We start from the raw sequence: 21,765 nt of genomic DNA, 5'->3' as shown, positions 1-21,765 counted from the left end.
TCCAAAGATGATAGCACTGCTGGATATCACTTTCTACCACTGGTCTGAGTTCCACAGGTCATTCTTTGTTCCTTGGGGCATCTAGAGATGAACAACCTGCAAAACTCTGATGCTGAGGCACAGTGGGAAGCCGGGATGCTGAAATGCACATTCTCTAGTCCCTTCAACTAAAACAGGAAAGGTAGAAATGCTGAGGCAGACAAGGAACCCAGGTGTGTATTCACAGGCCACATGTCAGCCTTGGTGGGGAGAGCACAAGGTCGCTCCCCTTACAGTACTATCAATCACCAGACTCCATGGGTAAAGGAACCCAAGAGTTCCATGAAGAGAACAGCTCATGAAAAGAATGGCCAAGACTTTGCTCACTAGACCCTTTTCAAATGTATCATAAGTTGTTCTGGCTATAAATTCAACTAAAAAGGCTTCTAATCATCTAGTGAGCAAATCAGACCAGCTATAGAATAAATCTCCAAGGAATTTCCATTGTATGTCATCACAACTCTCCTGAAGGCAGGGTCCTTTACTTCTCCATTTTGAGAGACACCATCAAAGGTGATCTATGTATATGTCAGATCCTTCCTGCCTTTTTATACTCTAATGCTTATATTTTCTACATATCTCCTCTTATCCTCAACTGAACACCTAGAAAATCCAATGGCTTTTTCTCAGTCTTTATATTTCTTGACTCCTCTAAAATTTTTGACATTATTGACCATCCTCTCCTCTCCTTTTAGACATTTTCTCCTCTTTGTTTTTGTAACACTGCTCTCTTTTTTTTTTTTAACCCTTACCTTCCGTCTTGGAGTCAATACTGAGTATTGGCTCCAAGGCAGAAGAGTGGTAAGGTTAGGAAATGTGGGTCAAGTGACTTGCCCAGGGTCACACAGCTGGAAAGTGTCTGAGGTCAGATTTGAACCTAGGACCTCCCGTCTCTAGGCCTGGCTCTCAATCCACTGAACTACCCAGCTGCCCCAATGCTGCTCTCTTTTGATTGAAAATGTATAGTAAGTGGGACACTAATGCATTGCTGGTGGAGTTGTGAATTGATCCAATCATTCTGAAAAGCAATTTGGAATTATGCCTAGTGGAATTTAAAAGAATTCATGTCCTTTGATCCAGCAATGCCACTACTGGGTTTATATCCCAAAGAGATTTTAAAAAGGGAGAAGGGAGTTTCTTTGAGGTTCTGTTACAAAACTATTTATAGTTTCACTCTTTGTGATAGCAAAAAATTGGAAAATGAGGGGATTTCCCTCGAATGACTGAACAAATTGTGGTATATGATGGCAATGGAATATTATTGTGCTCTAAGGAATGATGAACTGCTTGATTTCTATAAGAACTGGAAAGACTTCCATGAACTGATGCAGAATGAAGTAAGGAGAACTAGAAGAACATTATACACAGTAACAGAAACATTATAGGATGATCAAATGTAGTTGATTTTGCTACTAAAAGCAATGCAATGATCCAGGACAGTTCTGAGGGATTTATGAGAAAGAATGCTATCCACATCTGGAGAAAGAACTGTGGGAGAAGAAATTCAGAAGAAAACATTTGATTTATCATTTGTTTATATGTATATGATTTGGGGTTTTAGTTTTAAAAGAATATTATAACAATGAACACTACAGAAATAGGTTTTGAGTGATAATATATGTACAACACAGTAGAATTGCTAGTCAACTCACGGAGGAGGGAGGGAAGAAGGAAGGGAGACAACAAGAATCATGTAACCTTGAGGGAAAAAAATTTTTAAATCAAAGAAAAAAAGAAAGAAAATGTATAGTAGGCTCCCTCTGATGATAGGAATATAAACAGTTCAATATCCTCAGCCTGACATATAAAGATGCCTTTCACAGTCTAAGAGACCTTAGTATCAGACAACATATTCAAATTAGAAGAGACACAAAATTTTTAAATTCAACCCCATCATTTTATGGTTGGGAAAACTAATGTCCAGAGAGGTTAAGTGGTTTATTCCTTTAACTTCTAAGTTTAAAATATATTACAATCAATTTCATTAAAGAAAAAAACATTAAATGCTTATTAAAGTAAGCATGCTATGCTAGACATTGCAGATAAATAAGAGATAAGACAGAGTCCCTTCCTTCAAAGGGTTTATAATATTCTAGATGATCATCATAATCTTCCTTAAGACACATCTGAGACAATCCTGAAAGACTGAAAGAAAGAATGATGGGGAATGCTTTCCACTTCCAGAGAAAGAATTGCTGGAGTTGGATGATGAGGATCAAAGTATACTGTCTCACATCAGTGTATTTAATGGTTTTATTTCAGGGTTTTGGTTATGTATGAGTGTGCACTTACTACAATGACCAATATGGGAGTATATTTTACATGATAATAAAAATAATTTTAAAAAAAGACACTTCTGACCAAGTCACATTCAAAATTATTCCATGGCTCTCCATTACCTACAGAATAAGATACAAACTTCTTGTCTTAGCCTTTTAGCCCTTCCATAATCTAATTCTAACCTATTTATCCATCTTTTTGTTTGTTTTGAAACTGTATCTCCCTATCTGTCCCAGGCTAGAAATGTAGCATTTACTCATGGGGCCAATCTCATAACTGATCAGTACAGCCTTGACCAGCTCTGCTTCTGTACAGGTTGGCTCATCCCTCTTTAGGTAGCCTGGTGACCTCCTCACTCCCAGGAGCTCCTCATAGCAGTGCTGAAATTAGTATAGAGACCCAATGGATTTATCTGCCTCATTACTTACTTGGGCTCTTTGCCTGCCTTAGCATTTGTGCTTTTCACATTTTAAGTGAAGGGATTAGAGAATGGGCATTTCAGCATTCCATTTTCTCATTTTGTTCTAGCATCAGAGTTTTGCAGCTAGTTCACCATAGATGCTTCAAAGAACAAAGAATGACCTTTGGGCCCAGCCCAGTGGTAGCTAAAACACTGTCTTATCCAGCAGTGCTACCATCTTGGGATATGAAATTGGTGGGGCCAATACTAAATAGGAATTAAGCCGAGTTTGAACCCACTTTTCTCAGACCAAGATGGAATAGGGGAGAGTGAGCCACCAAGGTGCTGAAAAGAAATGTTTATACTTTTGTTCTTGCTGTATATTTGAAATAAATACCCCTTTGTTTTTGTTTGTTTGTTTGTTTGTTTTAAAACCCTTACCTTTGGTCTTGGAATCAATACTGTGTATTGGTTCCAAAGCAGAAGAGTAGTAAGGGCTGGGCAATGGGGGTTGTGACTTGCCCAGGGTCACACAGCTGGGAAGTGTCTGAAGCCAAATTTGAACTTAGGACTAGGCTCTCAATCCACTGAGATACCCAGCTTCCCCCAAATACCCCTTTGTAAAAGCTAATTGCTATTAAGTGGCTAAAGCTCAAAACTCTCAAGCTCAAGTGATCCACTAGCCTCAGGATTCCCTGTATCAAGGAATACAAGCATGTGCCACCATGTCTGGCTGGCCATCATTTTTTCACTCCTTTTCATGTGCTCCATATTTTAGCCACAATGGTCTAGGGAAAGAACATTTAGTTACTTGCACAAAAAAACCTCAAGTATTCAAGTGAAAAGAATTTGTTGCAGAATGGTTTTCATATTCCCACCAGCTAAGGGGCCCACTCTGTGGCCAGTAGGTCTGTGAATGGTGGCACTCTTTGAAAGAAGAGGGAGAGGGGGAAAAGGGGAAGAGTCAAAGAAATCACAGCAAACAAAATTCTAGTTAAATAAAACATCTATCCTATCCAGTGGCAGTGACGGGGAGAGGAATTGGAATAATAGAGATGAAGTTCCATTTTATGGAACTAAAATCAAGAATTTATTACCAACTAACAATCACTTAGAAAAGCCCCAGTGCCTTCCCCAAGAAGATAGACCATCCATGAAGTACTCTTTGACAAGAGACTCCCATGTTGGGTGGCAGCTGAAGACCACACTTTGATATGGCCTTTTTCAAATTTTTCAAATAGGAATCAGGTACCCCCTGCCTTAAAAAACAGGGGTAAGGCTACATGGGTAAGACGATTCTCTGTGAAAGAAGGATCTCATCAGAAAATAAGTAGAAATGATTCGATTAATGAGAGAGACATTCAGAAAAAGACTCTCAAGTAAGACAAATCCTAAACTAAATAACATTAGATTTTATATTTACTTCATGGCACAATGCAAGTAGTCTATGAGTCAAGAGAATTGTGTTTTAATTCTGGTTCTTACTCTAACAATGTGGTTTTCAGTTAAGTTATTTAGACTTTCTATATGAAAACATTTTAATGGATACCATATGTCCCTTACATCTCTGACGTTGAGTGATTTCATTCTTTATTCCTCTAAAGTGGGATCTCCTGACTACAAGTTTGGGACAGAAGTGATGCCACATTAAAAGGTCAAGAAATACAGTGGTATTTGGCATAACGTTGTACAAAATAAGCCTCTGCTCATTATTTTAAATCTGCTTTTTTAATTTTAAATCCTTATATTGCAGTATATTCAATATTCAGTATTGATTCAAGGCAGAACAGTAAGAGCTAGGCAATCAGGGTTATGTGATTTGTCCAGGGTCACATAGCTAGGAAGTATCTGAGGTCAGTTTTGAACCCAGGACCTCCTGTCTCTAAACTCACTGAACCACCTGGCTTCCCCTGACCATTTTGCTTTCTTGTGAGTTTCAAATTGAAGAAAGGTTGACAATGTGTCATTCTATTCAAGAATTTCCAGTGGTCACTCTAGCATTCTTTCCCTTTGAGATACCAATTTGGTTGTTGAAGAATGGGGGAAAGAGGGACAAGGGAAACATAGAGGGAAATGGATGAAAGGCCGTGTGGTTGCTGGGCACCATTATTGCTGCTCCTGCAACTGGGGCATCTGGAACTCTCTGATAGTCAGAGATGATATCTGGATCTAAAACAAGATTATAAACTGCCAGCTAAAATTGCAGAGACCACTGACCACCAGTAAGTTCCAGAGTTAAGGATGAACTCTGAGCAAGGGATAGGGAGATGGACCTTTCTTCCCACTCTCTCCTGGACTTATTGTTTAAACCTGAGCTTAGTGTAGTACCTACCACATATTAGGCACTTAATAAATATTGATTGATTGATTGATTAAACTCTGGTTTTAATCAATCAACAAACAAAATCAATTTTCCCACAATCTACAAACTCAGAGGTTTGGGAGAAATGATCTAGCAAAGCAATTTCTTTATCATTTTATTTTACCATCATCAATAAATTATGTGTGGTCACACCTTAGATTTCCTGTATAATGAAAAATATAGAATGTAAGTCATATTTAAGGAAATTTTTCAGACACAGGTTAAGGGCAAACAACCAAACAAAGATCTCCAGAACTCTCATAACTCAAAACGATATTCCATTTTTTCCCCATGCCTCTAAATCAATATCGAATTGAGGCAGCACTCAACATGAAAAATACTAGTTCAGAAGGAGGGAAGAGAAATAGTCCTTTAAGAGCTTATAGATTCTAAAATGCCAAAAAACAATTGTCAAAAATTGTTTCTAGACACATGTTAAAACCAGTGGAAATGCGTGTCGGCTATGGGAGGGAGGTGCTGAGGGGGGGCTGAAGGGGAAAGTAAAAACATGAATCATGTAACAATGGAAAATTTTTCTAAAAAATAAAATATTTTTAAAAATCGTTCCTACGTGTAACTGAAAAAAATGTTTTAATGGGGGGGCGGGGGGGAGGAGAAAGAGTTTCTAGTGGGATGTATTGGTGGCTCAGTGGATAGAGTGCCAGGCTTGGAGTTGGCAGGACCTAATTTTAAATTTGACATCAGATATTTCCTAGTTATGTTGTTACTAAGACATAAAAGTAAAGGTTTAAAAGGGGGCTGGGAAGAGCTTTTAAGTAAAAAGGGAGAGAAAGAGTTTATAAGTGGGTATCTCTGGTGAGCATTGGGAATCCAGCATCCTTTGGAGAAATGAACACATTTTCACTGGACACCCACTTTCAAAACTAAATAACAGCAGCTTTAGCATCTGTTGACCAAATTATAATATTTTTATTTACAAATTTACCAAAAAAATTTACAAAATGTATTTACAAATTAATTAATTTGATTACTTAATGGCTAATTAATTAATCTATTGACAAACTATTTTTCAATAGGTTTGAAGAAAGCAGAATGCAGAGGAGGCATGAGTTGCTGCTGCCTCCACAGTCAAGCGTCCCCTGGAACATTGACCAAGAGAACAGGTAGCCCATGCTACTGTCACATGTAAAACTGTCAAGCTGGGCATATCTCATAGATCTTAGAGCCCACTAAATCATCTCCTTAAGGCAAGTAAGGTATTATTATCATCCTCTTTTTACTCATCTTTTCAGAAGGGTTGTCTGTTGCCCAGAGAAATTAAACAATTTCTACAATACTTCACAACTAGTGAATGACAGGATTAAAATTGGGCAGGGTTTTTTTTTTAACTTAATATAAAAAATTCATGGCAATGAACACTGTACAAAACTGGAACCAACTATTTCATGACATCATACGTTCTCTGCAAATGGATTTGTTCAACCAAAAATCAGATGTCAAGGCTATTAAAGAAGGGACTTGTATCAGACAAAGTGAGGGACAGCATTGGCGAACTAGAAAAAATAACAGTGGTAAATCAGAAAATCCAAGTTTAATCCTGGTTTTGATCCTTTGATTCAAATGAACAAGCATCTATATCTATTATGTGATACAAGGTCAAAAATGAAACAGTCCTTACCATTAAGGGCAGTGAGGTAGTGCAATGGTGTAGAGAGCTGGACTTAGAGTCAGAAAGGATTTAGTTCACATCAGGACTCAGATGCTTACCAACTATATGACCCTGGACAAGTTACTTAACCTCTGCTTGCCTTGGTTTCCTCATCTGTTAGATGGGGATAACAATAGCACCTACCTCCCAGGGTTGTTGTGAAGATCAAATGAGGTAATAATTGTAAAGCACATAGCACAATTTCTGGTACATCATAAGCATTAAATAGATGTTAGCTAGTATAATAATTATTATTATTATCATTCTTTTCAAGGAGCTTACATTCTGTTCATCATCTGTGTGTCCTTAAGCAAGTCACCTCACCACTCTGGGATTCAGTTTCCTTACCTATTAAAATAACAAAGTTGAATTATATCAGTGGTTCCCAAAAATTTTTGTTCCATGAAGCCTTTTCAATAATAAAAATTAAAAACAATTTTGAATCCTGAGGATATTTTAGTATATCTCTCATGGTCTTCTTTTAGATTCATTCTTTAAGGGTTCACAATAACAAAAATGTTAACTTTTGCCCTAAAAGCACCAAATTAAAATTTATATAATTATAAACTAGAAAATTTTATTCTATCTACAATTATGAAAATAGAAATATAAAATTATAAAACTCTAATTACATAATAATTATAAATATTTTCTGGAGGACATCCTATAAGAATTAAAAGAAGTAATCCAGCAAAACCTCTTTTACTATGATCTTCAAAACACCATATTAAATGTATTTATTTTACTATTTTATTAAACATAAATAACATTTTAAAGAAATAAGTTATAGTTTGGAAGATGCTTGACATAATAATCATATAAAAGCTTTATTTTAATGTTTGATTTTTTAATTTGTATATCATCATACAAACAATCTTCAAGATGGTTCCACAGCAAGTGTATTTCTCTATTTTGAATTAAAAAGAAGAATCAAATAAAAATGCTTGCTCATACAAATGTATACTGGGCAAAGAAAGGAGAATTTTATAAGTTTACTTGCTGAAGGATGGAAATTCATTTTAATTTTTAACCAAATATTTATAAAGTTCTTATTTTGTTAATGACACTTGTCCAAAATCTATTAATATGTCAAATAAAATTTTCTTTTCTATTATTATAAAAAAAATTGAATAAATAAATTGTGTCTATAGTAATAGTAGTTGTAGTAGATAGGACTCCTAAGATGCTACTGCTTCTAGGGGATATTGGTTGGGAAGCTGTGCCTCTGTATTCCCTAGACAGCCAGTGAAAGGGAAACATCGAGCCCTACCACCCAACTGGATGTTATAATTGCCCTATTCTTTATAACAGTGCCCAGGCAGGACCCTTGTGGTCTGGTGGATGGGTAATCCTTTAAGGTCCCACCTGGGGTTGATTAATTATTAATATTGGGCTCTATTAGCCTTGGATAATGTTTTCATCTGACTGCATTGCTCCCTCCCCAAGGGCCGTGATATAATGACCACTCAGGAAGGTACTTAAATAAAACTTTATTTATTGATGTTAAATAGGGAAAGGAATAATCAGGAACGGATTGGGGATAGGAGACCCTATCACTAATAGCTATGATCAATAATCCCTCAGGACTGTAGGCTGTTCTTTCAGTAAACTAGAGCTAGTGGTTTCACACTCTTCTGGTTCACCTTGGCCACTGCCAAACCAGGGAGGGCAAAATGCTCATTTGGTACAGATATTGTGATTTCTCTCAGCTTCCCTGTTCTCAGTTCATGATGTCAGCCTGCACAGCCTTTAGGAAGTATCTACCCTTCACCTCCCTCTGCTTCTTCTCCTTCCCTCCTCCCAGGCCCAGATGCCTAAATAGCTAACGATGATCAAATGCCTAAATATCTAGGGAGATTCAGAGCAATGTTCAAAGATCAAAAATCCAAGCTCCCAGGTCCAAGCCCAAGACCAAAGATCTCCCCCAGATGGCTGTGAGGGCTATTTATATCCTCAGGCCAACCGACTTTCCCCTCTCCTAACAGCCTCTGTGAACATTCTGAGGTCTCCAACTGTCTTCCCCTGCCAATCAAGGTGAAACAAACCAACTCTCAGAGCTTGAATATTCATCAACCAGAAATGTAAAAGATATGTCAAAGGAATATGAATCCAATTTAATTTATTGGAAAATCTCAGAAACTATTCATTGAAAGTAACCTCCAAAAATTCTAGATAATCACTGATGTTCTTTCTTGACAACCTGATCCAAAGATAATCTTCTAATAAGAAATTATGTTGCAAATATTGGGGAGGGGGGAAAGAAAATATGTAATGTCACAAATTACTCGGGTCTGTTCTCAATAGTGTGGTTCCAAAATTTTAGTCTTTCTTTAACCAGACTTTTTATTTTGTCTTGAACTTTGAATATGTTTGGATTTGTACCCTATATGTTGAGTTAATTAATTTTTGAAAAGCTATCTGCTGTCTGCAGTCATGTCATATCGTGTGGATACTTACTCAAGCATAGGCAAATAGGTGACCCAGTGGATAAGAGAGCCAAGCTTGGAGTGAGGAAGACATGAATTCAAATCCGACTTTAGATTCTTGTAGCAGTAAGACTTTTGCCTCTGTTTTCTTATCTGTAAAATGGAGATAACAACATCAACCTCCCAGAGTTGTTGGACCACTAGGTGGTGCTGTGGATACAGTGCCAGGCTTCCTGAGTTCAAATCTAGCCTCAGACTTTTACTAGCTATATGACCCAGGGCAAGTCACATAATCCTGTTTACCTAAATCTCCTCAGTTTCCTCTCATTCCTAAAATGACCTGGAGAAGGAGAAGGAAATGGCAAACCATTTCATTATCTTTCCTCCAAGGGGAGTCCCAAAGAGTTGTACAGGACTGAAAAACAATTGAAAACAACAAACTCAGGGCTGTTGTGAGGATCAAATGAGATAATAATTATAAAGCACTAAGCAAAAAGCCTGGCACAGAGTAAACATGTAAATGTTAGCCATTATTGTTATTAGCTATTATCTAGTGAAAAAAGATGGTCAATGAAGAAAACGTTTAACTCTTCTCAGTTCAAAAAGATGAATAATTCTGCTATGGGAAAGCTACCTGTGTCTTAGAAAGCTATCCATATCTTAAAAGGGTAACATGCTCCCTGCTCATTTCTCTCCATACAATGATAAACAACTGAGAGCCAGTTGGTCTTGATTTTGTAAAATTAATTACTTTGATAGTATCATCTAACATGTTTTTAAGTTATTACAGCATTCTCTTTGATGGCAAAATTTGTTTGTGTTTTCTGCAAAGTATCCATACTATATTTGCATTAATTTTATTTTTTTAGTCATTACCTTCTGTCTTAGAATTAATACTGAATTTTAGTTCCAAGACAGAAGAATGGTAAGGACTAGGCCAGTGATTCCCAAAGTGGGCGCTACTGCCCCCTGGTGGGTGCTGCAGTGATCCAGGGAGGTGGTGATGGCCATAGGTGCATTTATCTTTCCTATTAATTGCTATTAAAATTTTTTAAAATTTAATTTCCAGGGGGATAAGTAATATTTTTTCTAGAAAGGGGGCAGTAGGCCAAAAAAGTTTGGGAACCACGGGGGTAGGCAATTGGGGGTAAGTCACCTACCCAGGATTACACAACTAAGAAGCATTTGGGATCAGATTTGAACCCAGGACCTCCCATCTCTAAACACCTGGCTCCTGGTAGCTACCCCAACCCCCAAATCTCCCAATCATTTATTTTGTCCCATGTGTGCAAATTCCATGAGAGAGGATAAATTGCAAGTATCCTTTCCACAATGCAACTTTCCCCATCACAGTTTCAATGTATCTTAAATCTGCAAAAGAAATTAAGTGTAAATTTGGGGGAGTTTTGCAGAAGCTGCAGAGGACATGCAAAAACCAGCAGATAATACAGAAATAGTTTAGAAACTACATAGCCTATAACCAAATAACTTGACCCAAATTTTATAATAAGGTTCTCTAAACACCACATAAATGAAAAAATTCAGACTTCTCTGGTACAAAGGGAGAGTCAAAAACTTTTACTCAGGTTTTCCAGGTAGCAGGGGTGCTGGGCCCCTAACCACTACGATGTGGAGGAAATATTTTTACTTTATTTTCCTCAAAGTATAATTCTCCAGTTAAAAGAGTCTTCCCTACTTGTACATCCAAATTTAGGTCAAATTTTGCTCTTTTCTGTGCAGACTCTTAAAAAAAGGCAATGAGGGCAGAAATAAAGCATTGTTTGAACTTAGTCCTGTGTGTCTAAAAAACTGAACCACCTATACTTGCTGTCCAGAGACTATTATGTCTAAAGACTGATGTGAGGAGTTTTCTCATGATTGGGAATCTAAGCAACTCATAAAATTTTACAAGGTTTTTAAGTTAATTAGCTAGTCAGTTAGAGAATCGAGTATAGCCAAAAAAAAGAGAATCTGTAGGGACTATTCTTAAAAATCTTGCACCCAGCCTTTATTAATATTTTTTAAAGTATTAGCTTGTAGCCTGTGTGGGGCAAGACATTTCAGACAATTCTGCCCAAGAGCTTAGCTTTCCTTCCTGCCATAGTTGCTTTAATGCAGTTTTGGCCAAGACAGTTGTTTCCTCTTCCATGATGTCATTGTAAGCCCCTCATTTTAAAAGTCTAAGTTTCTTTACTGCTTCCTTCCTATTCTATGAGACATTTATTTGTAAGTTTATATAAAATATATTTGTAACAGTACTGAATTGAAAAATACTAAATAGAAGGATAACCTATTCTTTTTTTTTAACTTGAAGACTATTTTTTGGCTAATATAAAGCCTGTTGTTGCCAATTTTGAACTCTAAATTCTATAGTATGGAAAAGTCTAAGTCCTTAATTCTGATTTTTTTTTTCCTAAGTAAGGCTTAAATGCCAAATGATAGAATCCAAATTAACAGAAGACCCAGTTTATAAGTCTAAGGTAAAGAAACACAAGCTTCTAAATGGTCCCTGCTGTAGAAAGGAAAGAAATAAGTCTCTGATTTCTTACTGTTGTAATAAAAAATAGTAAAAAGATGTTTTAAGAAAAGTAAAAATCAAAGAGAAAAGAGAGGTACCTCTTTAAAACAAGACAAGTTTGATGACCCTAAGGCACCTATTGCCTACTAAGAAAAACAAGGGAAAACCCAGGGAAAGCAAAGATAATAGAAGAATATGAGAATGGTAGTAATTCATGGAATGAAAAAAATTTAGGGAGACAAAATTGAAGGGGATCTTCAAGTTCAGTGTTTTCATCCAAAGAGACCTGTTTCTGTCAAAATCTGCTACTTCTCTCCTGGTAAACAAGCACCTGTACTTTTGATCTTCATTTCCTCCTTTCCCTTAAGACAGAATTAGAGAAAGTAATGACAGAAGAGTATGAAAACAGCAATGGCAATGATAACTTAAAAACTGAAAGGAAATGAAGGGGATACTCTAATCTAATCCATTATTTGTGCTTTGTACCCTTATCTGTGCCTTATTCATTAATCCTAGCTTATGCTGTGAAATGATCAACCAAGAAGGAAGAGAAAAAAACAGTAAAACATTTAAAAATTATAATTATAATAATAATAATAATAATAATAATAATAATATCTGTTTATGTCCTCCTTCCTCTTTTTCAGTGATGGCTACATTGAAAAGCACCAGAAACAAAAGACAGACATTAAGTTAATGAGAAACTAATCATATGGCAAAGAGAAATAATTAATTTCTCAATTGGATTTTTAAGTTGTGTTTATTTTAAAAACAAAAAGAGTGTATAGTTGCTTTTGAAATTGACAGACCTTAATTCTGAATTGTGCTAAACTTAGAAAACTTTCAGGTTCTGAATATGGAAATCATAATTCAGTATTTGCAAAATATCTTTCTAGCAAACTTTATAGGATTACATGTAGTCTTCTGTTAACCTCATGTTCTTTAATGATCATAGATTTGGTAGATATTAAGTATATAATTATAATTATAAAATTATTCTTTTATTTAAAGGGATCTATCTCTAAATTATATTGTACTGTGGTAAGAAATTCTGAATTATTGCAAAATTTTTCCCCTTTTTCTTACACTTATTGGCTAGAATTTAGGACACATTTAATATGATTTCTAGCACTTATACAAAAATAGAACTAAATCTGGGGTGTCTATCTACATTATTGTTTATATATTTAGCAACAAACTTGCTATTTGAGAATGAATACTAAGGATTTATTTTGAAATACTTCTAAGGTCTTTTTTTTTAGGCCTGAATGTCATATCACTCCTGAAGCTGTCTAATCAGCCATCAAGAGAGCTTCTATCACTATTTCCCTGTCCCTAGGTAAGAGTTTGGGGAACTATTGTTTGGTAATACCAAGATAAGCCCATCAGACTTAATTTCTGATACAAGACCATCTCAATCAAATCTGAGCCAGACTGCCACAGTATGTCTTTCTTTTGCCTGTCTCTAACGTCTGTTTGAGATTAAACAAGAGCTTATTTGTATATCCCTTTTCTCTCTTGAATAGCAAACTCAGTTTTTTGGTAGTCCACATTAATGCTCCATTTTATCTTAATTAACACACCATATTTTTTATATCTCACTCTACTTTTAATTGCTCTTTTCTAAAAGGGCTTATTTCCCTCATTAAGATGTCTACAAGCTCCTCTACCCTGTGTCCATTGTCCTCTGTTCATGTATGAGGAGCAGATCCTTCTGGTCTCTTCTCACAAGGTAGGGAATCTGTGTGATGATCTTAACATCATGATGATTTTCTTTCTGGTTTTTCTTTCTGTGATAACTTTAAAATTTTTCTTTAATTTGAATCTTTTGGGATTCTCTATTGCTTTTGTTTTGCTGACAACTCTCCCCTCAGTCTGGCTCTTTCCTAATATCTTCTACTTCCTCCTCTAGTGACTCCTAACAGAAAGAGACATCCCTGACTAGCCACTTATTTCTCTTATTAAAGCTTGATGTCTCTGTCAAGATAAATGAGGTTGGTGCCTCTATGGCCTGGGTGACTTTTTTTTAATTTGAAAATATTTTAAATTCTGATTTGAGATCTTAGTTAAGTCTGCAAAGAATTGCTCTTCTCTCTGCTTTGCTGGCTTCAAATTTAACTTCACTCAGAAACTTTACCATCTTCCTGAACCCTCAGTCAATTTTTAAAGTCACAGTTAAAGAAACCTCAATTGTTAAAGTCCTTTGTTAATCCACTCTTATTTTATACCTGATGTTTTCTTACCTTAATGATTTTAAAATTGAAAATTGAAATTTTTCTTGGATTTGACATTTTCCCTGCATTAGTGAGCAAATTCTTCACTGGGCAGGGGAATGTCTTCCCCTTTTCCTATCCTGTAAGACCCACACTTTGAGACCAGACATTGCTCGTAGAGCATTGCAGATGAATTTCCTCTCCTGGGCCATTCATGCTACTCTGGACCACCAACATCAATAGCCCTCCTGCATCCTCCAACTCAGCTCCAGCTGCTGCTGGTGTTTTTCACCAGCTGCTGACTATTCACAAGAAGTATAACATTATACATACTGCCTATGTCCTAGAAGAGAGCTTGCCAGTATCAAATTAATATATGTGTAAATTTGTAATCATTTGCATATATGTGATACTTATGATCCTATAATATAAACTGATTTATTCCCAAAAATTTTAACAAAAAGAGGTTAATCATTCTCCAATGTCTAGAAATCATTTGAAATATGCTCTTCTAATACCTTTAAGCCTTTTAAAAAGCTATCTGATTTTCTTCTTCATTTTTCATTTATGCTATAAGGGGGATTGTTTTTCCCCTGAAGATCTTGTGAATCTTTGCTGGACCTAGATGGTTTTTTTTTCACATTTGACTGTTGCAAGTTTTGCCCTTTCCCCTTTTCTTCCTCTTTGTCATCTATATGCTTCTGCACCCCCACAGAGGAGTACCTTCTATGTATTTATTATCAGACCACTGTTGAACAGGTCCAACTTTGGGGCCAAAGGAGGGATAGTAAGAAGAAATTCAATTAAGTAACTTTTAATCACTTAAAAGGATTCCTCTCTAATAGCTTAATAAGCTTTAACTGTGTGATTTAAATAATATATAGTATTAAAAACCTCTGCAATGATGAAAGTGCCTATATACTTCCTCTTACCTTGCTACATACTCTGGAAGTTATGACATGGGGAAATGGGGGTCCTAATCCTGCCATTTCATGACCAAATCACCTGAGAAAGGGAAGGAGAAAAGGGAAGATAGTCTGTTCATAATCCCTCTTACTGGAATCTATTCTTGAAATCTATTTCATAAAACCTATTCAGGACCCTTGTTCTGACCTGGCCTTGTTCCTAACTCCTGTTGAATCATTACCTATGCTTATAAAATCTGGAAGATCTAAGAACTCAAGAGTCTCAGATCAAACTGAATGTGTCTGGAGACTCTGGCTTTTGTAACCTGCTTACAATAAAGGCAGTTTTGCTCAGATCTTTGCCCATTTTTTACTTTTTTTTAACATCTTTTCTTTAATAGTTTGATAACTTACTAAAGGGGCAGCTAGATGGTACAGTGGCTAGAATACCTGACCTGGATTCAAGAAGATTCATCTTCCGGAGTTCAAATCTGGCCTCAGATACTTACTAGCTGTGTGACCTTGGACAAGTCCTTAGTATTGTTTGCCTCAGTTTCCCCCTCTGCAAAATGAGCTTGAGAAGGAAATGGCAAACCACCCCAATATCTTTGCCTAGAAAACTCCAGATGGTGTCACAAAGAGTCAGACACCGCTGAACAACAATAAGAAAAAACTTACTGATGGGGTTAATGCTGATTGGGTCTTATCCAAAGAATTGATTGATGACTCAAAACAACTGGATTCCAAGGAAACAAGCTTTATGATAAGAGAATATAGAAACAGAGTTGCTAGTATAGTAAGTAATTAAGGTAAGGTAAAGAGGTATGGTAAATAAAGGTAAAGAGTGAGAAAGAGTAAAAATAAAAGGTAAGAGTGTGTGTTGAGGGGGAGGCCTTCTTAGGAAAGCTTATTATCTTGCTTAGTTACTAAAGAAGGAATCATTCAATGACACATGTAAAAACCCCATGGAATTGTATGTCAGCTAAGGGGAGTCAGGGGGGTTTGGGGACAAGGGAAAGAACATGAAATATGTAACTAGGGGAAAATATTCAAAATAAAAAATTTTTTTAAAAAGTAGGAATCAATTATTTAGGCAATTGTTACCCTGTTTCCAAGGAACCGATGTCATTTTACCAATGGTCCATTTTGGTCTGTTTGGCTTTGCTTACAGTTCACTTGGTTTGCCCAGTTGGGAGGAGCAAATTGCAATGTAAATGGGATAATTGTGATATGTTAAATACCTGGGACAACTTTAGGTCACATTTTGCTCTTTTCTGCACAGACTCTAAAAAAAGACAGCAAGGGTGGAAATTGAGCATTGTTTGAACCTAGTCCTGTGTAACTGGGAAACTAAACCTATTGTATTTGCTGTCCAGAGACAGCAATCAAGGACTTAAGTTATGTCTAAAGACTGATGTGGGGAGTTTTCTCATAATTGTGAATCTAAGCAACTCATATATCTTATATAAAAGGTAGCCCCATTGTAATCAACTAGTTATTGTTTCTATATTCTTTTGATTGTGTGCAGCTACTTGACAGAGTCTGTAGAACATTTTAGCCCATATCATTACTAAATATGAAGCTCCATTTTTTAAGTCACTTCCTTATTTACAGCAATAAATGAATCAATATTCCAAATCTTGTTATTTTCACTTTAAAAAGCAATAGATTTATCAACATAGCTTTCAAGTTTTGATCATAAATATTAAGACAAAAGTGAAATTTAAACTGTTATTTATAAGGACTTCTCCACAAATTACACATGAAAATTATACATATTCATTGCCTCCAAGAAATAATTAAAAATTTTTTTGTTCTTTAGCATATTTCCTCTTTTTTCACACTCATTGTAATAGAAGAATCTCAAACATCTTTGCATATTATTTCAGAATTGTGACCTATTGGATGACTTTTACTAATTTCCTGATGGTAATAAGCTGCATCTGAATGAATATTTTGATTCCTCATTTTTCAATATTTTCATGTACTTCCAGTCTTTATTAAATGATCTATTGAGCCTGCTATAATTTTAAAAATTAAAATATTTCTACAAAAATTTCATTTTTATATTCAATATTCATTAAATATATAACAACATTATATCAGTACAATTGATGCAAATATATGCTCCTCCAAGTAACTTTGTTTATTAACAATAAATAGGACATTCTCCAAAAGTAAAAAGTAACAGTCACTGCAGTATGCAAACTCTGAAGATATAACTATCTAATCAATTGACAAAAACGAATAGCTAATTATGATATAAAATTTATTTTTATACTAGCTAATGACAAGCACTATATTAAATTATAAATGTATTAAAGTTCAGTTACATATATTGATTCATTTTTTTAAACAATGTTTATACATGAACTAACCATAATAAGAAAAGAACCTCTTCAGATGTGACTTTTTTCTCTTCTACCACTGGCATACCAGCTTCAGTCTCACAGAATGCCTGTATGGAAAAACTGATGAGAGTTGTCAACTAGTTCATTTGAAAATCTGTCACAGAAGAATGGTAGCAGTGGAGGATAAGTTTAAATCAGAAAAAATTTTAATACTGTAATGAGACACAATATAACATTTGTTTACATAGAATATTTGTGAAGGTCCATGATGGTTTTAAGATGGCTTATAATAAACAGCATCCACCATTTTTTTCCCCACAAAACCAGACAATTGAACTATAAGAACACAATCTGTTACATTTTGGTCATATGATTACCTTGCTGATTTGGTATAGTAGAAGCAACCACTCTGGTGTACTATATAGAATGCAAATGAGGATGTTAATCAGAAACTGGTTCACACTCAAATGTCAAGCCCTTTATGGGGTTTGGAAACAATTCGATGACAGGTTGAGAAACTGCAAGAACACATTGTACTTTGTCAGAAGCAATGCAATCCTTGCATGAACACCAGAATTATTGTGCTCATATGTCAGTTTCTAATTGCCACAAAAAGAAACCTATAATGTTTCAAACATGCACATCCTTGATTTCACAAAGGAAAAACATATATATAATATTTATATATATATGCCATATATATTTATTACTCAATTCTGTAAATGAGTAATTATTAACTTCTTCAGAGTACATTAAGGAATTTTTGTCATTGGGACTATCATCATGAACCACTAAATAGGAAATGGGAAATAAGGCATCTTGGGCCTGCTTTAAGGAAACTGACTTTAAGGAAACACCATGTCCACAGTAGGAACTTGATAAATATTTGTTGTTATTGTCCCTCTTGATCCTATAATCATAGAATTCCCAGGATTAAGAGCTAGAAAGACCTTTGTAATTAGTTAATCACACATCTTGAACTAGTTATATTCCATAAACACCTTAAACTCAATATGTCTAAAACTAAACCTTTTTATCTTTTTACTTTCTTTCTTTCTTTAATTAATTAATTTAGAATATTTTTCCATGGTTACATGATTCATGTTCTTTCCCTTCCCTCCTCCCACCCCGTTCCTGTAACCAATGGGCAATTCAAGTGGGTTGTATATGTATCATTGATCAAGACCTATTTCCATATTATTAATATTTGCAATAGAGTGATCATTTAGAGTCTACATCCCCAATCATATCCCCATTGAACCATGTGATCAAGCAAATGTTTTTCTTCTGTGTTTCTGCTCCCACAGTTCTTTCCCTGGATATGGATAGTGTTCTTTCTCATAAGTCCCTCAGAATTGTCCTGTATCATTGCATTGCTCTAAACCTTTTTAAAATGAATTTTTATTTATATTTTTTGGTTTTGTCCAATAACTAGGTATCTCCCAAGGCTCTATCCTGAGTCCTGTTCTTGCTTCTTGCTATATACTATTTCTCTTGATAACTCACATAAACTCCCATGGATTTAATGATCATTTCTATGAAGATGATTCTTCGATTCATTTATACATTCCTAAAGCTCTGTCCTGACCTTTCTCCCATCTCTAACTACCTATCTGACAGACATTATGTAGATATCTTAAACTCAACATGTCCAAAACAACTCATTACCTTTTTTCCTAAACCCTCCCTTTTTCCTAGTTTTCCTATTGCTATAAAAGGTACTGCCATCCTTCCAAACACCCAGGTTCACAACCTAGGTGTTATCTTCACTCTTCTCAGTCTCTCTGTCTCTGTCTCTATCTCTCTTTTTCTCTCTCTCTCATTTGTTCAATATTCAATCTATTGTGGGGGCAGCTGGGTGGCTCAGTGGATTGACAGTCAGGCCTAGAGAAGGGAGGTCCTAGGTTCAAATCTGACCTCAGACACTTCCTAGCTATGTGACTCTGGGTAAGTAACTTAACCCCCATTGCCTATCCCTTACTGCTCTTTTGCCTTGGAACCAGTACCCAGTACTGATTCTAAGACAGAAAGTAAGGGTTAAAAACAATTTTTTAAAAATATTCAATCTATTGCCACATCCTACTGATTCTACCTTTACAATATAGCTTATCTATGTCCCCCTTTTTCCTCTGGCACTACTACCACCCTGGTGCAAGCCCTCATATTTCATGCATAGACTATTGCAGTAGCCTGTTGGTTGATCTTCTTGCCTCAATTTACAACTTCCACTTAACTTCCAAAATGAACTTCCTAAAGAACAATTCTGACTATACCCTCCATTCAGTAAATTCCAGTGGCTATCACTTCCAAGATCAAATATAAAATCCTCTGTTCGGCTCTCAAAATCCTTCATAACCTGGCCCCTTACTCTCTTTCTAGTCTTCTTTCATCTTAACTCCTCTTCAAATATTCTATGATTCATTGATCTTGGTCTCCTTGCTATGCCTCCTCCCATAAGACAAATATTTTGGCTGACTGCTCCCCATGCCTAGAACTCTCTTCTTCCTTGTTTCCTGGCTTCCCTGGCTTCCTTCAAGCCTCGCCTAAAACTCTACCTCAGGCATGAAGACTTTATGGATACTTCCTTGATTGTAATTTCCTTCACTCTGATATTTTCTCTAATTTATTTTTTATGTCTTATTTGTATATACTGTAGTTGTTTATATGTTGTCTCTACTATTAAATTGTGAGCTTTTTGAGAATAGAGACTGTGTTTTGCATTACTTTTTATCCTCAGCACTTAATACAGCACCTGACACATGTTATTGGGGTTCAGTCATGATCATAAACTCCTGCCAATATTGTCCATGGGACTTTTTTGGCTTTTCCTGAATTCAAGCCTAGCACTCTACCCACTGAATCAACAGCTGCCTCCTGCACATAGTAGGTATTTAATAAATGTTTATTTAACTTAACACAGACAGTTGTGGCAGTGCCAGATTCAAAACTGAGTGCAAAGACTCCATATTTAAAGTCTATTTTACTAAATTATGAGGTCCCTCTAAACTCCAAATTCTATTAAAAAAAAAAACCCACAAACACTACAATAGAGAAACTCAGGCCCAAAGGGGGGGGGGGGGGGGAATTAAGAAGGCAAGCATTTTTTTGTCTTACAAATGGAATGTCTGTCTGCCTCGGGAGATTTTAAGTTCTCAATCTTTGGGGAAGTGGCTTGCAATTTAGCCCCCCTCCCCAGGATAACTGCATTCTGCAGTTCTGAGATTCTTTGGGCCAGACTTTAGCATTTGCTTATTTTCTAAGAGGATCAATGGACTCATTCCATTTGTTCTAAGTCTTTTGGGATCTCCCTTCCCTGAGGGCTTAATCTTGGGTTCTGCTCCAGGAGAATTTTATCTGTATTCAAAACATAGTCAGAATATTTCCTCAGCTACTTTTACAAAGCTGGGCTGCTGGGTTAAGGGGGGAGGAGAAGGTTAAGGAGTACTCCTTAACCTCGGTGATCTAAGGCCTAATGACTCATGGATCCTGAGTAAATGATCATTCTTAAATATTTCTTCATTTTGCATTCATTCACTCATTTTTAGACAGGCCTCTGATCAAAGGAAGGGATATTTACTTTTGTACTAGGGCGAGTGACCAAAGGAAGGGATGCTCCCCAACCTCCACTTTTGCAGACACTTTGCTGTTATCTAAGAAAAAAACATCTTTAGGCTAGTTCTAAAACAAAATTTCTTGAGTTCTTAGAGAGGTGGAAAAAAGAACTACCGCTACCATTAAGAACTACCATTCCCGTGATGCAAAGTGTCAGGATCGCAGGACTGTGCGGGAAGCTCGCGTGGCATGCTGGGAACTACCGCTTCCATCCACTCGGCCTTTTCTCTGGTTGCCCTTCCCCCACTCCTATTTCCCCTTTTCGACCTTGGCCCCGCCTCCTGTTGAGAGGCCTGGTGCAGAAGCAGCTCTCCGACAGTCTTTCCCTCCCTGCATTCTTATTGGCTAAGCCTCGCTGCTCTTCAGAGGGTGGAACGGAAGATCTGTTTTCTAATTGGTGGCTTGGGTTTGGCGCCAAATAGGAAAGGGGGCGGGGCAGCAGCGGCACTCTGCGAGCGGCTACTGCGAAACACCCGAGCAGCTGGGGCAGGAGATCCGCTGGCGCTTGTGGGGCCTCACTTTTTGCTCCCCGCCGCCACCACATCTAGGCTGATTGGGTTGAAAGAAAGCGCCTCGGGCCGGGCCTGCATCCCCGTCTTGAGGTTATCGCCTGCCCCCCTCTCCCCGCTTCTTTTCCGCCCTTTGAGCTGGCCCTGTTTTGTTTGGGTTTAATCCTCTGGTTGGCGGCGCCTACCCGCGCGGCCCTAGAACCCCTTGTTGTGGGCATCGTTCGTTCGCTCCCTGACGGACCCGCCCGCCCCGCTTCTACGCTGCTCCAGCGTCCCTGAACCTCGGGGTCGTGTTTGTGTTTGACCCGCGGGTGGCCGAGCTCGCGCGCGCGCGCGCGCCGCGCTCCGGGAAGCGGTGGGGGCAGCGCAGCGCGGGACAAGGCGGGCGGGCGGGCGACCCACCTGGGGCGAGGGAGAGAACGAGAGGCGGCGCCGCCGCCGCCGCCCCCGCCGCCGCTGCTCCGGATGGAGCTGGGCCCGG

The sequence above is a fragment of the Gracilinanus agilis genome, chromosome 1, assembly GCF_016433145.1.
Source record: "Gracilinanus agilis isolate LMUSP501 chromosome 1, AgileGrace, whole genome shotgun sequence".
NCBI lineage: Eukaryota > Metazoa > Chordata > Mammalia > Didelphimorphia > Didelphidae > Gracilinanus > Gracilinanus agilis.
The sequence above is the reverse complement of the archived record's forward strand: the minus strand, read 5'-3'. Positions refer to the sequence as shown.